The sequence below is a fragment of the Suncus etruscus genome, chromosome 13 (genome assembly GCF_024139225.1).
Source record: "Suncus etruscus isolate mSunEtr1 chromosome 13, mSunEtr1.pri.cur, whole genome shotgun sequence".
In the NCBI taxonomy this organism is placed as follows: Eukaryota; Metazoa; Chordata; class Mammalia; order Eulipotyphla; family Soricidae; genus Suncus; species Suncus etruscus.
The window spans coordinates 71374492-71389733 of record NC_064860.1 but is presented as its reverse complement, the minus strand read 5'-3'; the positions used below and the strand labels follow the sequence as shown (position 1 = coordinate 71389733).

Sequence of the window (15242 nt, the reverse complement as noted above, 5' to 3'; positions counted from 1 at the left end):
TAAGGAAACTCAGTTCCTATCAAGAATATTTTCTAAATGTAGCCCAACACCAATCTTTATTAGGCCTTTTATTTGTGTCCCCAAATCACTAGTTTTTACCCTCCTTATGCAGAATAACCTTACATTATGATTATTTTTATATCAACAACTTATTATAAAGGTGTTTCTTCAAGATAAAACCATTATTTTATTTTTATTTACTGTTTCTAGCTGCTTAAAGTAAAATCATTCATTCTTGAATATTGAATGAACACAGTCCTGGTCCTGCTTTAGTGAGACTCAAGAGCCTAGTAAAAAATAATTTGAGAAAGAATGTGGTTAATGAGAAAAAAGCATTTTGATGATATTTGTGCTAATTAACAAAAGCCTCTTTTCTCTAACCAGAACTCAAAAAGGTTTGGGCAACAATTGAAATAATTTGAATAGAAAAAATAGCCAGCAAGAGGAAAAATGTCCTCACTTAATTATATTACAAACAGTCAATAATCAATGTTAGTTAATAACCATATTACCACAACACTATTTCTTGGAAGAAAGACAACTGGAAACTTAATAGTTTGTTTAAAAGTTTATGATCCAAAAATAAACATATTTTATCTAAACTGCAAATATAATTAATGTGGTTAACCAGATAATTCTTCTGCCTTTACAACTTAGAAGATATAATTACAGCTTACACATTCAAATTAGTTTATTATCTATATTTTACAGATGAGGAAACATACATACAAAGGTAAATTAAACTATTTCAAGGTCATATGGTATCCAATAAAGTTGGAAATGCATGCATTTTCATCTTGCTATTAGGATTAAAGCCTAAAATTGGGATTTCAATCATCATATTTTCTTTATGAAGTTTCAGCAGTAAGATAAGAGCTATATGTATAACAGAACACCAAAGGATTCTCTGGGAGTCTTCTTACTGCCAACGTTCTGAATGTATATAATGGAAAAAAATCATGAAAACCATTATATGTGTAGCAGACTGATAATAATAAAACTTGCTAACTCCAAGGGCTTAAGAGATTGCAACAAAAGACTTTATTTCCAAAAATAGATTTCATTTTGCTGTCTGATCTGTATCTTTTACCAAAAATGGTGAAATTCCTATCTTAGTCATCCCATATTTTTTAATGCTTTCAGTCACTTTCCTAGCTTTACACATTATTTCCAGCTCTAAAAGTTTTCTCTTTAATGCTTAGAAATCATGCCATTCTGTACCAATGAACTGAGAAGAATGAAAAATGGAGCTTAGGAAAAATTTTAATGAAAACAAGAAAACTGTTTTTTTCCTCCTTTAATATTTCAAGTAACTTATACATGTTTATCACAAAAATATTTCATCAAAGGAAAGCCAGGTAAAAATATTTTAGCTGTTCTAAGAAATGAGTCTGTACATAATCATTTTCAACTTTAACATGCTGAATACTGTTAGGTTGTATAAAATCAAAGTAGTAAAAAACAAAAAGCAGAAACAAAAAATGGAAAGTACATATTTAACAAATTGTTCTCTAACCAATATTTCTAGAAACACAGCATTTCTTTAAAAAGATATGTGAAAATTGGTCAACCTAAGCTTTTTTGAATGAATCTGTATTCTTTTACAATATGCTTCTGATTGTGATGGGCAGTAGAGGGAAACTGATTCATTCTGATCTTTGTAACATCGACTTTAACAAGATCAAGAGACTAGGAAATTCTTCTCCTCTGTCACTCACTAACAGAAAAGAATATAACAGGGCACCACAGGAGGTGCAACTTTTAGCAAAACATAAAATGCTGCCTGAGTAAAAGAGAAATATCTCTGAGGAAAGTCTAGAGCAAAGACATTTTTTTCAAGACAGATGAAAATGAGCACAGAAAAATGAATTGGAAAGAATATACTACTCTATAGTATATGTAAAACAAAAAACAAACAGGTTAAATTGGATTGATTTAATTATTGAATAGAGCAACTTATAAGGAAAAATGATTTATGACCCTAACAATAAAATCTGTGATATACAAGTTGAATTTTGTTGCAAGAGGCCACAGAGATGGAATAAATGTTAGGAATACATGTATAGACTATGGAAGATCCTAAATAGAATGCAAGGTATTGACTGCCCCTCCATCCTGCATTGCAGAATGTACCCTGGTGTCCCTCATCACCTCTAGATTAAGCATTGCACAACCAGGACCAAGCTTTCAGTTCAGTATCACTGGGCAAGAGCTCTAGGAGGGTGTCCATTGCTTCAGCAATGCTGACTGTGACCTATTCAAAGTAAGAGTTGGGCCCGAACTCTTACTTGCCTTGCATGCAGCTTGCTCTAATTCCAGTCTCTGCACCACATATGGTGCCCTGAGCACTACCAGGAGTCGTCCCTAAGCAGAGTGCCTGGAGTTAACCCTGAGCTCTGTTGGGTGTGTATTCCCACTATCCCCCCAAAAAAGAGTTGGTTTACCTAATGAATAAACATATTCTGTTTCTAAATATACAAATTGGATATGTGAAGGCAATTAAGTGTTTGATATTGGGCTGTTTATGTCAAGGAGTGAGAGTGCCCTAGGCTGAATGGTATGGCCCCATAAATTTGTGCTGTCATCTAATTTTCATTAAGTGGAACTTTCAGGTAGAGAATAGGAAGGAGGTGATTAGGTTACCAGGATAGAGCCCTACTGAAAGAAGTTAGTGGCCTTAGAAAAGACACCTCAGACAGCTGCTTCCCCTTCCTTGAACTCTTCCTGTTGATGATGAGTAGATGACAGTACTGTGTCTGAGTTAGAGATATGGCTTTCAACTGGATAGAAAACTTGCAAATGCCTGAAACTTGGACTTCTCAGTAACCCAGATTGAAAATAAATGTCTACTTTTTAAAAGTCACTCACCTTTGTTCTTTAGAACTAAACTAAAACAATGGAAAAAAGGATATATATATTTAATTTTACATAAAATAAATTGTAAAGTAAGAACAGTTCAAATATCTTGGGAGCATTAGTGCTTTAATATACGCAATATTTTTCTTCTGTCAAGCTAGCAAAATTAACACTTCCTTCTAGAAGTTACTCTCAAGTATTGGATCACACTGATTAGTGAATTTATTTATCTTTATTATATTTATATTATTACTTTATATTTATCTTTATTATATTTATCTTTACACTGTATGGAAATTGATATATTTTATCTGAAGAAATATGAAGACACAGAGTGATATTTTTGGAAGTAAGGCAATTGCTTTATATGCAGTTAGTACCCTTCTCTAATGCATCACAAATGTTGTGCGAAATAAGACCATGGCTAACTACTAAATACAAAACCAATCCCTGAGCTCCAATCTGTGACACAAACACCCCCTCCCAAAATAAAAAGAAATTGGACAAGATACATAGAAACATGTGACCAGCTCTCAGTAAACACAGTAGTGCCTTCTTAATCTTTGAAACTGCTTATTATTATCTTAAGAAAACACCAAAGAACTTCACATATTTGGTTTAAAGTAAGCTTTATGTGTCAAGAGAGATACATAAACAGGTTGTATATTTATATATAGATATATAAAGATACAGATACAATTGTTTAGAATAAAAATAAAATTATTAAATAATTAAACAGGCAGAATACATTTATATGAACTAAAGAACTATCTAAAATGCATTCTGAATAAGTTTAAAGTAATAGAAGAAATATATACACACACAGAAAAAACAGGAACGTAAAATGGAACAACCTTGGTAATCAAAATAGATCAGCTTAGAAAGTATTTTTCCCTTTCATTTTATTTATTTATTTATTTATTTATTTATTTATTTATTTATTTATTTATTGTATGTTTATTTGGTGGTCATAGCACTTGGTGCTTAGGGCTTACTCCTGGTTCAGTACTCAGAAATCACTCCTGGCAGGCTTGGGGGAGCATCTGGGGTTTGGTGGATCGAACAAGGCAAGTGAATCACTGCTGTAATTTAGCTCCCACCCCAGAGTTATTTTTTGATCCATCTAAATTTCCCCATTAAAATTTAAAACTCTGAGGACAGATTAAATTATCTAGGTTAAGATGATTCTGATTATAAAAATACTCAATTTCATGAGCAGAGGTTAAAGAACGTATATTAATGGTAAAATATAGCACAATCATATAGCTAATACTTTGTTAAGATTAAATATAATCACTTATGTCATCTACTTTGTGTCCTGATGGTAAATTCACCCTGGGGCTTTTATGGGTACAAGACTATCTGTCTTAAGTATATACTTGATATTTTAACAAAACAAAGAAAAATGGAAAAAACATATGCTATATGTATGCATATTTATAGATTGTTAAACAGAGATCTAGTTAATCAACATATAAATGTTTTGAACTTGATACTTAAGGCCAACTTATTCATTATTTATTAAATTTTATAACTTGAAAGATATAGAAATCAAGTATTTAGGAAGCCATCTTAAAATAATTCTCAAGAAAATAAAAATGCTATTAGCAATGTTGCTGACTGAACTTGTTTTCTAAGACAAACCCAGCAATGCTCAGGTCAGGCAACTCCTTGTTCCCAAGTGTGCTCTAGAGATAATGTAGTGTTGGGGTCAAACTTCTGAACTTCCACCTGCAAAGTATTAGATCCAATCCTTTAAACAATCTCCTGAGTCCTGGAAGATTCTTATATATGAAAAAGAAAATATCTTATTGACTTTAGACTTAAAGATGAAAATAATTTTTAAACTATTTTATTAAAACCATTGTGATTTACAAAGTTCTTCATAGAAGGGTTTCAGTTACACATACACATAGAAGGATTTCAAGTTCAATCTTACCACTAGTGTTGACTTTTCTCCACACCAATGTACCCAGAGTGTATCCCACACCACAGCCTGGCTCCCAGCTTGCCAGGACAACAGGGCCATTTTAAGTTTTGATTGTTAAAGTTTGGGTCTCCTGATTTCATTTTGTTGACTTTGGCTTGGATATTTAGTTCTGCCCCTTTTTTAACACCACCAATACACCTGAGATCTCTTAGTCCCTGGATCCCATCCTTTCATAGTTGTGTTTCTTTTCCTCCACTCAATTTATTTCCTTCTCCTTACTATACTCGGGGGCCAAGAATGTTCAAGATAGCTCCCATGTAAACCATTGCATTTCTTCATCCAGTTTTATAAATGCCACATTCAATAATATCATTCTATATTTATCTATTTTTGGCTTATTTTAGAAGGAAATGATATTGGTATTATTAAAAAAGCCAGGAGTTATTATCATTACTTATGAACTTTTAAAGAAAAATGTTCCTATGTTAGTTTAATCTAGTTGAATTTCAAGTTCACTTCAAACTTAAAAATCTTATAATTATATCCTAAGAGCAATTCCCACAGTCATCATGGAAACATTCTTCAATATAAGTCTGGTTATCAGTAAATAGTATAGTAAATCTCATTTTTTCGCAGATTCTGTAGGAAGCAAATTTCCCTGCTTACTAAAATTTATTTGTAACCTTAAACTAATATTCACAAAGATTTGGGAATTTATTTAATTTAGATATATGCAGAGCAACAAAACATTGGTATCTAATGGATACATTCCCAGCAGAATTAGAAAAAGACATAATTATGGCCTTGATTTTAGTATACATAGTCTATTCAAGAGGCACGTTCAATGTGTTTATAATGTCCTATTATCTAAGTTTTGTGCAATATTTTATAATTTAATCCTTTAAAATGGCCTCAAGCATAGTGCTGATGTCTTGATTCTATTTCTAGAACAAGAAGTCTATGATGTCTTAAGGAAAATATATGTGAGCATTGATCCGTCAAAAGTTATAGTGTAGTGCTATAATTGACCATGAGGTTAAAGTTAGGAAGTTATCAAAATATATTAAACAGAAACACAGATACACACATAACCAATATTATGTATTTATCTATTGAAAAATTGTTGTGATCAGAGACTTACAAATTTCTAACCAATATTTTTCCAAGAACAAGGTTTCTTTTATCTTTGCCAATTTTCTGAATGAGTGTTCCCAGAAACTTTATATAATACAATTACTATAAGTAACAAAGACAACACTGTATTTCACCACTAAAGGCTAATACTGGATATATAAACTCTCAAGAAAATATTTACAATTGAAAAAGAAACAAAAACTAAGGCAATTTTAGCTTCACAAATAAACATCCTATGGCTAAGGATTCTTACCAAATCATAAAAAAATAGTGAAAAATGCAAATCTATTTAGAAAAACATTTTTTGCTCTGTGATGGAAATCCTTGAAATGCTTAGTTTCTATATCTTGTCTTCACAGCTACATTATGTAGCAAAATCTCAGGGTACTTTCTAGATCAAGTACTATCTAGAAAAAATGTTGTAAAAAAGAAAAGGCAACATATAATTTTTTTTGTGGCATTGACTTCTGTACAGTCAAAGCTATAACTATCAGTCAACCAGGTGGCTATTGATTAGTGCCAAATTGAGATCAGCAATCTGAGCCTTTGGCTGTCTGCCTCTGTTCACAAAGGAAAACATGTACTGCCCCTGGTCTGTTCCTAGAAACCTCAAAGACAAACTTTTTAAAAGATAGAAAGCTTTCTTGGATTGTGGAATCTAAATACTTATTAAACAATTGTTAGTATTAGCTGTCATTCTCAAAATTTCAAATTTTGAAACTTGAAATACAGAACTGAAAGCTAGTCAAAACCACACTTTGGTTCAAATATACTGTTGAAAAAAGAAAATCTAACAGTTTGTGCTGTGCTCAATAGTTTGAGATTTCTTCCTCAGTGTATGTCCCTTATTGTTCAATGTTATCATTCATTCATATAATAAGTAATTGAGGCAAGAACTCTAAAATTGAATATAAATTACTGATTCCAGAAAACATCTTTAATATTTTAAATCTGGCAGCACAATTGTATTTGAGTTTAATATAGAAATGTAAAATTATCTTCAAATTTATATATTATGATAAAAAAGATAAATTTTTGAAATGCCATGCTATATGACCAGACATCACAAATCATTTTATTCATTTGATTACCAGACTTTCAGAAAATAGCTTATGATAAAAAGTATAGCTTAATTAAATTTATAAAATTTACATACTGCTTTTTCTATCAATAATAAAGAAAATGTTGATTTAAAAATAAAGAAAAGAGAGGATATTTGTGGAAACACAGAACCCAACAAAAGCAATAAAAATAGCTGTGTGTAATGTATATTGAGAAAAATTAGCTACCCAGTCAGATAACATGAGACTCATTAGAATAACAAAGGACTGAATTTCAAAAAACCTTCCCTCATTAGTAACCAACAACAGCTTTCTACATTGAAAGTAGTATTAGGGGCCAACAGCTTTCTACATTGAAAGTAGTATTAGGGGCTGGAGATATAGCATGGAGGGTAAGGTGTTTGCCTTTCATGCAGAAAGTCATCGGTTCAAATCCCGGCGTCCCATATGGTCCCCCGAACCTGCCAGGAGTGATTTCTGAGCTTAGAGCCAGGAGTAACCCCTGAGCGATGCCGTGTGTGAACCAAAAATAAACAAAAAAAAAAAAAAAAAAAAGAAAGTAGTATTAGTCTTTACTTTTACCTGGAGTATTATCAAATAAGTGAACGCAAAGTAATTCATTCGTGATTACCTAAGAGAAGATATTATTGGTGTATCTTTTTCTATGTCAATATATTAATGTTGACATTTTTCTTAGCATTTATTTATAACCATGTTTTTGTTTTTGTTTTGGTTTAGGTTTTTGGGTCACACCCAGCAGCGCTCAGGGGTTATTCCTGGTTCTAAGCTCAGAAATCGCTCCTGGCAGCCTCCAGGACTACATGGGATGCTGGGATTTGAATCACCATTCTTCTGCATGCAAGGCAAATGCCCTACCTCTATGCTATCTCTCCGGCCCCTAAAACCATGTTTTATAGCATTTAAAATCATTGGGACCTGGAACAGTGACGCAAGTGGTAGAGCATTTGCCTTGCATACACTAACCTAGGATGGACTGTAGTTCGATCCCTGGCCATCCTATATGGTCCTCCAAGCCAGAAGCAATTTCTGAGCACATAGCCAGGAGTAACCCCTGAGCATCACGGGGTGTGGCCATAAAAAAAAAGAAAAAGAAAACAAAAGAAATATGATTTTAGGACATAGCTTCATTACATAAATATGAGAAAGATGTGTAAATGATGCAAATAATGTCACAACAAGACTTCCTACTGAAGACACAAGATGAAATAGTTGAGAAAAGCTAATATGTTTTCAATGTCTTTCAAATAAAAGACATATAAACATTCCATAGACCAGGAGAGATAGTATAGTGGGTAGGATGCTTGTTTCCCTTGCATACAGCTGACCCAGGCATCTCAGAGGGTCCCCTAGCACCACCAGAAATACCTCATCGTAGAGCCAGAACTAAGTCTGATCATTGATGGATGTGGTCCCACAAAGAAAATAAAAACAGAAACAAAATAAACAAAAACATTTTCATGAAACAAATCTTTACCACCGATGTTCTTTACTTTTCAATTTACTTATTTGGGAGAAGTTGTTTAGCGTTGTAGGTTCATTCAAGCTTACTGAGGGAAACTGAACAAATGGGTATCATTAAAGTATTTATACTCATAATAATTTTAATTACCTTGTCAATTTTAAAGACGGTGAGAACTAAAAAGTAGGTTATATTCTAATTTTCCTGTTTAAAGTGAAAATAAAATTAGTGGTATTATGCATTTTATACAAAACATAAAATATGAAAGGTAAGGGTAAATAACGCAGTCTGATTTTAATTATCAGAGTATTAATTTTAGCATTATAGACCTTAAGTGAGAAACTTAGTTAAAATAAAATTAAAAATATGGGCTGGCGAGGTGGGCGCTAGAGGTAAGGTGTCTACCTTGCAAGCGCTAGCCAAGGAAGGACCGTGGTTCGATCCCCCTGCGTCCCATAAGGTTCCCCCAAGCCAGGAGCAATTTCTGAGCGCATATCCAGGAGTAACCCCTGAGCATCAAACAGGTGTGGCCCGAAAAGCCGAAAAAAAAAATATATATATATAAAGAAATAAATGCACTACCAAAATAAGAATGTTCTTATAGTCTAATTAAATAAGTATAAAATAGTTGATGAAACATCATATAGTTTTGGGACTAGAGCAGTGGCTCAAGCAGCAGGGCTTTTGCCTTGCATGACAAACCATGGTTTCATCCCCTGGTGTCCCATAAGGTCCTCCAAACCAGGAGTGATTTCTTAGCATAGAGCCAGTAGTAACCCCTCAGCGTCACTGGATGTGGCCCAAAAACCATATACCAAAAAGAAAAAAGAAAAAAAGAAATATCATATAGTTTAATATAGTTACTTTAGTACATTAAATATAGGGTTAAATAGAAAATATATGAAATTATCAGATAATATTTGGAGTTTTATCATTGTTTCCTAATAGCCATCCTTTAAGCATTAAAGAAGTAAAATAAGCATTAATTAGTTTAGCATTTTAATAGTCAAAATTTTTAACATAGAAAACCTGCTATTTGACAGTGACCTATTTTAATGAAACATATATGCTCAATTTATATTTTGAATAAAAGATCATTTTCAAACATATAGGATACTAACTAATATAAATAAATTTAGTGTTACTAATATCTTATACGACATCCAGAGCACAAAATGTAAATGAAAAAAACCAGCAGAGATTAGGGCAGGGAAAGTGGAAATGTCAGGTTTGGCTGGAGCTGAAAACTCCTGTATAAAATTCTAGCAAAATTTTTAGCAAAAGTATAGTTTCTTTTGTTATTGTAGTTTTAGGCATTTTTCATTTTTCTTTCTTGGAACCAACAAACATGAGTACTTATCTCTTAATTAGCCCGTGAAAAAAGAAAAAAATCATAAATTTCATTATAGAATAAAAGACATTTACTTTCAACAGGCATTGAGAATTATTAATTAATCAGACATTTGTCCTCAACCTATCTGAACTTGCAGCCACTTCTAACAAAAATAATCTATAATGCCTTACATGCTTAAAAGCCAGTTGTAAAAATAAAATCCCAGAAGTACAATCAAAGACTGTCAATTGCAAATAAAAGTGAAGCAATATTGACTTTGTATAGAACAAGCACTTTGACATGCACTATGCATATTCTCTAATGATTATCTGGGATATGTATTATCTCTTTTAGTAGACAAAGAAATTGAAGTTTAGAAAAATAAACAAGTTTGCAAAGGTTACACATGACTAGGATTCAGACCAACATAGTCTCAAAACAAAGCCCGTTTATTTCTACTAGATATTTAAGCTACAAAAATTTCAAGTAGTATTGAATTGGGTATGAAATTTGCTTATTGTTAATTTGAAAATGACAACATTATCCAAGAATCATATACAATCACAATCAAAGTTGGTGGACTGAGTCATTTGTAGGTTCTTTGTACTTCCTTCTTAATTTATATGAACATTATTTGTTAGCCATCCTGATTAATATTCAGTTTTAAGTAATATTAGTTGAAATTTGTAGTCTTCAGTGACAGAGCGCTGTTATAGGACATGACTAATCATCGTATCATCTGCTTCTCAGAAAAATTAGATTCTTTTGCTTTGTTATACTTGTCAATACAGTATGTTTTAAAGCCAAAAAGAGATGAATATTTGTGAATGACTCTATTGACAATTATGTACTCCAACTTAGCTAACATATAATATCTAAAAATAATGATTAATTTTAAAAGGGCCAGGATATGATGATACATGTAGCATCATTATAATTACGCTCCCAAAAATCAACCTTTAAAAATCACAAAAGAAATTTCTAAATTTTTGTTTGTACAATGGGCAGCATCAGGCAGCATTCAGGGCTCACCTCTGGCTCTGTGTTCAGGGCTCATTCATGGGGAAGTTGCAGAAATATATGCCATGTTGGATTCAAACTGAACTTGATATATACGAGGAAAGTGCCTGAACCCCTGTGTTAACTCTCTTTTAATTATATAAAATGATTGAAACGTAAGAAAATGTAACTTCTGAGTTACTTATTTTCAAATAAATCTTCAGTGAAATATGAATTTTAAATATGGACACATCAGAATAAATACCACATATGAATCAATGTTCCCTATCCTTACAAATGAAACGACTCTTAGAGTAATATTGACATGTAAAGTAAGAGAACATGGAAAATTGTGAAAATATATTTATTATAATATATTTATACTGATTTTGGCAGGCAGTCTTCAAACTTAGAGTGTTAAAGTGGAAAAGCAACGTCTGAGCCAAATTCCTTCAAAAATGTTATACACTCTAATATAGTGTACATGACAAGCCTGAAGTGTTGAAAGGAAGCCATTTGAATTATCTGAGCCCCCAAAAAAGGCATCTGGAAAATTACCTAACAACTGAAACATCCTATTCACATTTTCTAGAGTCTTATAATGCTGAAAGGATGTTCTGCAAGTCCTGAGTTTACACTAATTTGCAAGCTTTTGAACAAGTATAACAATTTCAAAGAATAGGTACTATTCGGTGGGCGTGTCACTAATGAAATACCATTGTAACAAAAGAAAAGTGTTTTAACCTTAATTTTGTTACTTTTGTGTTGCAATTCCTATTACAACATTAATATTTAGTGTCATATTAGATGCATTTACAGATAATGGCAGGAAATAAGGGTCACCAGCAATGGCATTATGGTCCCTGAGGCTACCAAGCATGGGATGAGCTAAAAATAAAGCAACCTAACTGCTTTTAGAAAATATCTGAAAAGGGTGGTGTGTGTGTGGGGGGTGCAGATTGTTCTTATATATCTTTCATATTTTTCACGTTAAGTAGTTGAAACAAGGTGTTTTCTGCGGCAAACACAAACCTTAATGACTTTCTGCTCTTCCTTCTTTACTAATGATTTACAGACTGACAGTATGTAAGGCAGCATTTATTACTTAAAGCTGATTAAGGGGCTAGTGAGGGAAGGGTGTTTATCTTGCAGGGCAATGCACCCCAGGAGATCACTCAAGCTAGCTATAAATAAGCCCTGAGCACCTAATATGGTCTTTTCCTACTGCTGGGTATGACCCCCCACAATAACAATATAAACAAAAAAAAACAATCAAACAAAAACAAAAACTGATACAAATTGTCATAACTAGCCTAACAGCTGCTTTATCTTAACAATAACATCACATTTTTCCCCAGTTCCTGCAATCACTTCTCAAATCCCTCCTTCCAGACATTCATTTATTCAGAAACTGTTATATGATTTCATAGACAATAGCATCTTGTAAAATCTTATATTTTATAACTCAACCATACCAGCATGCATCAAAATTTTATAACTCAATCATACCAGCATGAATCAAAATATCAATTACTTCTCAGAAACTATATATATACACATATATAAATATATACATATAAGAGAACACAGAAAATTGTGTGTATATATATATATATACATATATATGTATAAGGACAATGGTAGATAATCAAAATAAAAATACTTAAGTATCATTTAGTTACAAGTACCCCCCCTTTTTTTTTGTTTTTGGGCCACACCCGGTGACGCTCACGAGTTACTCCTGGCTATGAGCCAGAAATCACACCTGACTTGGGGGACCATATGGGACGCCGGGGGATCGAACCTAGGTCCGTCCTAGGCTAGCGCAGGCAAGGCAGCACCTTACCTCTAGCACCACAACGCCAATCCCACAAGTCCCCTTTCTTTTAGGAGTTTCCAAATTTTTATTTCTCCTGTGGTAAGAAAGAGGTCCATAAAAAATAAATATTGAACCAGTTTGTATTAGCGATACTTCTTCATTTTTATGTACAAATTCATATTTTTCCTCCAAAATGTAACTAAAGAAAAGTAGTTTATTTTAGGCTACTCTTACTTGTAAGTAACAATAAAAAGAGTTCAACATGACCAAGATAACTAAATCTATATATCAAGGACAACATCCAACCACCAATATATAGAAGTCATCTTGAATTCAGAGATATAATAATAATAGGAGTATGAAGGTTACTTCCTTCATCCATGACATATTCATATATCCACTCTCTTAAAATGATGAATGGAATTGTTGCCCTTTTTGCCGGTTTTCAAATATTAATTACTAGTGATTTTTTAACAAAATTTTTTTAACAAAATTAAGTGTTAACCTTAATTGAGTTACTTTTGTAACAAATCTCTGGTCCTTATAGCAAAGTTAATCTTATTGATTGCTATTCCCTTTCAATATGATTTGAGGTACAATGACCAAAGATTCAATTCAGGGGCTAAGGTGTTCCCTTGTGACGCCTATTCTATATACCCTGCTTCAGAGAGTTCCCTTTTCACCACTAGGATTGACCCTGAACAAATCCTAGAAGTAGTCTAAATACCACCTCGCCAAATCCCAATATATATTATTTAATCCAGGTATCAAAGAGAAAAGTATTATAGTAAAAATGTGTTTCTCTAAAGAATGATTTCTAAAAGCATTTCATAAAATTTAAATCCTATGAATATGTCTAAATCTTAGACTATTATTGTGGCCCTGGGTATATGACTGATTTTTGAAAATTTTCTCATGACATGAGGGATTACAAATACAAAAATATACTTAACTCTTTCACAATTGTTTCCCAGCTCATTTCTAAGACAGTTTTATATGTACTTTGGTATCCTAAAATGGCTGATGGCCTGATGTGTACTATAGCAAAATATAGATCTCCATATAAGTTTATAATTTCTTAGTCATAAAAGAGAACTGTGAAGATATCTATAAAGATTTGAAACACTAGAGAGCCAAGGAGAAAGTAAGTATAGAGAGCTAAAAAAAAAATAAAATAGAAACGAAGTTTACAAAATAGTGAAGCCACACTTTTTTTTTTTTAAATATGGAACGCTTCACGAATTTGCGTGTCATCCTTGCGCAGGGGCCATGCTAATCTTCTCTGTATTGTTCCAATTTTAGTATATGTGCTGCCGAAGCGAGCACGTGAAGCCACACCTTTACTCATCCATTTACAGTCACAGTCAGTAAAACTTGTCTTTAAATGGATTATTTTTTGCCTTTAGTAAACTTGAATTTTGTAAAGATTGTTAAACCTTTATGCTTATCTAAGTATTATTTCCCCAAAATGAAAAAGATTATTAAAAAACACTTACCAATAATCTTACCTTTTGATCTTATATAAGAAAATGCTCTTCAAAATCTGTAAGGTTATGCAAATTAATTATTAACATATAATGTCACTGGCTTTTCTTTTTTTTTGTTTTGTTTTGTTTTGGGCCATACTCATTGACGCTCAGGAGTTAATCCTGGCTATGCGCTCAGAAATCACTCCTGGCTGGGGGAACCAGCCAGGGATTGAGGGACACCAGGAGTTGAGCCGAGGTCCATCCTGGATCAGCCATGTGCAAGGCAAACGCCTTACCACTGTACTACAGCTCTGGTCCAAGAAGCATGCTGGAAACGTTAGAAATAAGAATGATACAATAAATGAAAACTATAGACTTTGTTTCTAATTTCGTCATTTTAATAAAACAAATATGCACAATAATTGTCTGTTTGGTGGCCACATCCAGTGGTGCTCAAAGCTTACTGCTCAAGGACAACTCCAAACAATATTTAAGGCCCATATGCAATGATTGAGATTGAACGTGGGCCAACTATTTGAAAGGCAAGCATCTTATATGTACTAGATTTCAGGGCCTGCTTTTAAAATGTAATTTGGTTTCATAAATCTGATTTTTTTTGTTTGTTTTGTTTTTGGGCCACACCCAGTGATGCTCAGGGGTTACTCCTGACTAAGTGCTCAGAAATCGCTCCTGGCTAGGGGGACCATATGGGAACCTGGGGATCAGACCGAAGTCCATCCCGGATCAGCCGCTTGCAAGGCAAACGCCCTATAGCTGTGCTATCGTTCAGGCTCCATAAATCTAATTTTAATACAAGAACAAAGTATAGTTTCCCTGTCATTTAATAGCAAATGGCAGTCATTCTGATACTAAAAGTAATAAGTCCATTAAAATCATATGTTGATTTGTTAACCCAGAAAATGGAGAAATATTGCACTTCCATTTTTAAAATAAAATTTTATAGTTTAAAATTGAAATAACATAAATACATTACTTTGGGTAATTTTTTAAGAATAAGTATAAAATGCTTTGAAAGAAAATGCATGTAGAAAACCATACTTGATAAAGTATTCAAATAAAAATAATGTAGAAATCATTTAAAACTGTTTTGTCTAATTACATGACAGACAAAAAATTCAAATTGCTTTTATGATCATTTAA

General features: G+C 32.8%; 1 protein-coding gene and 1 non-coding gene across 3 annotated transcripts in view; both read right to left on the bottom strand.

Moving 5' to 3' along the window:
- The window catches only part of CADM2 (cell adhesion molecule 2), a 1096781-nt gene that overhangs the window by 1037913 nt on the left and 43626 nt on the right, over nt 1–15242 (bottom strand). The window lies entirely within an intron of this gene.
- Nucleotides 13832–13938, bottom strand: LOC126026607 (U6 spliceosomal RNA). Its single transcript, XR_007501831.1, has one exon. It is a non-coding gene; the product is annotated as a U6 spliceosomal RNA (small nuclear RNA).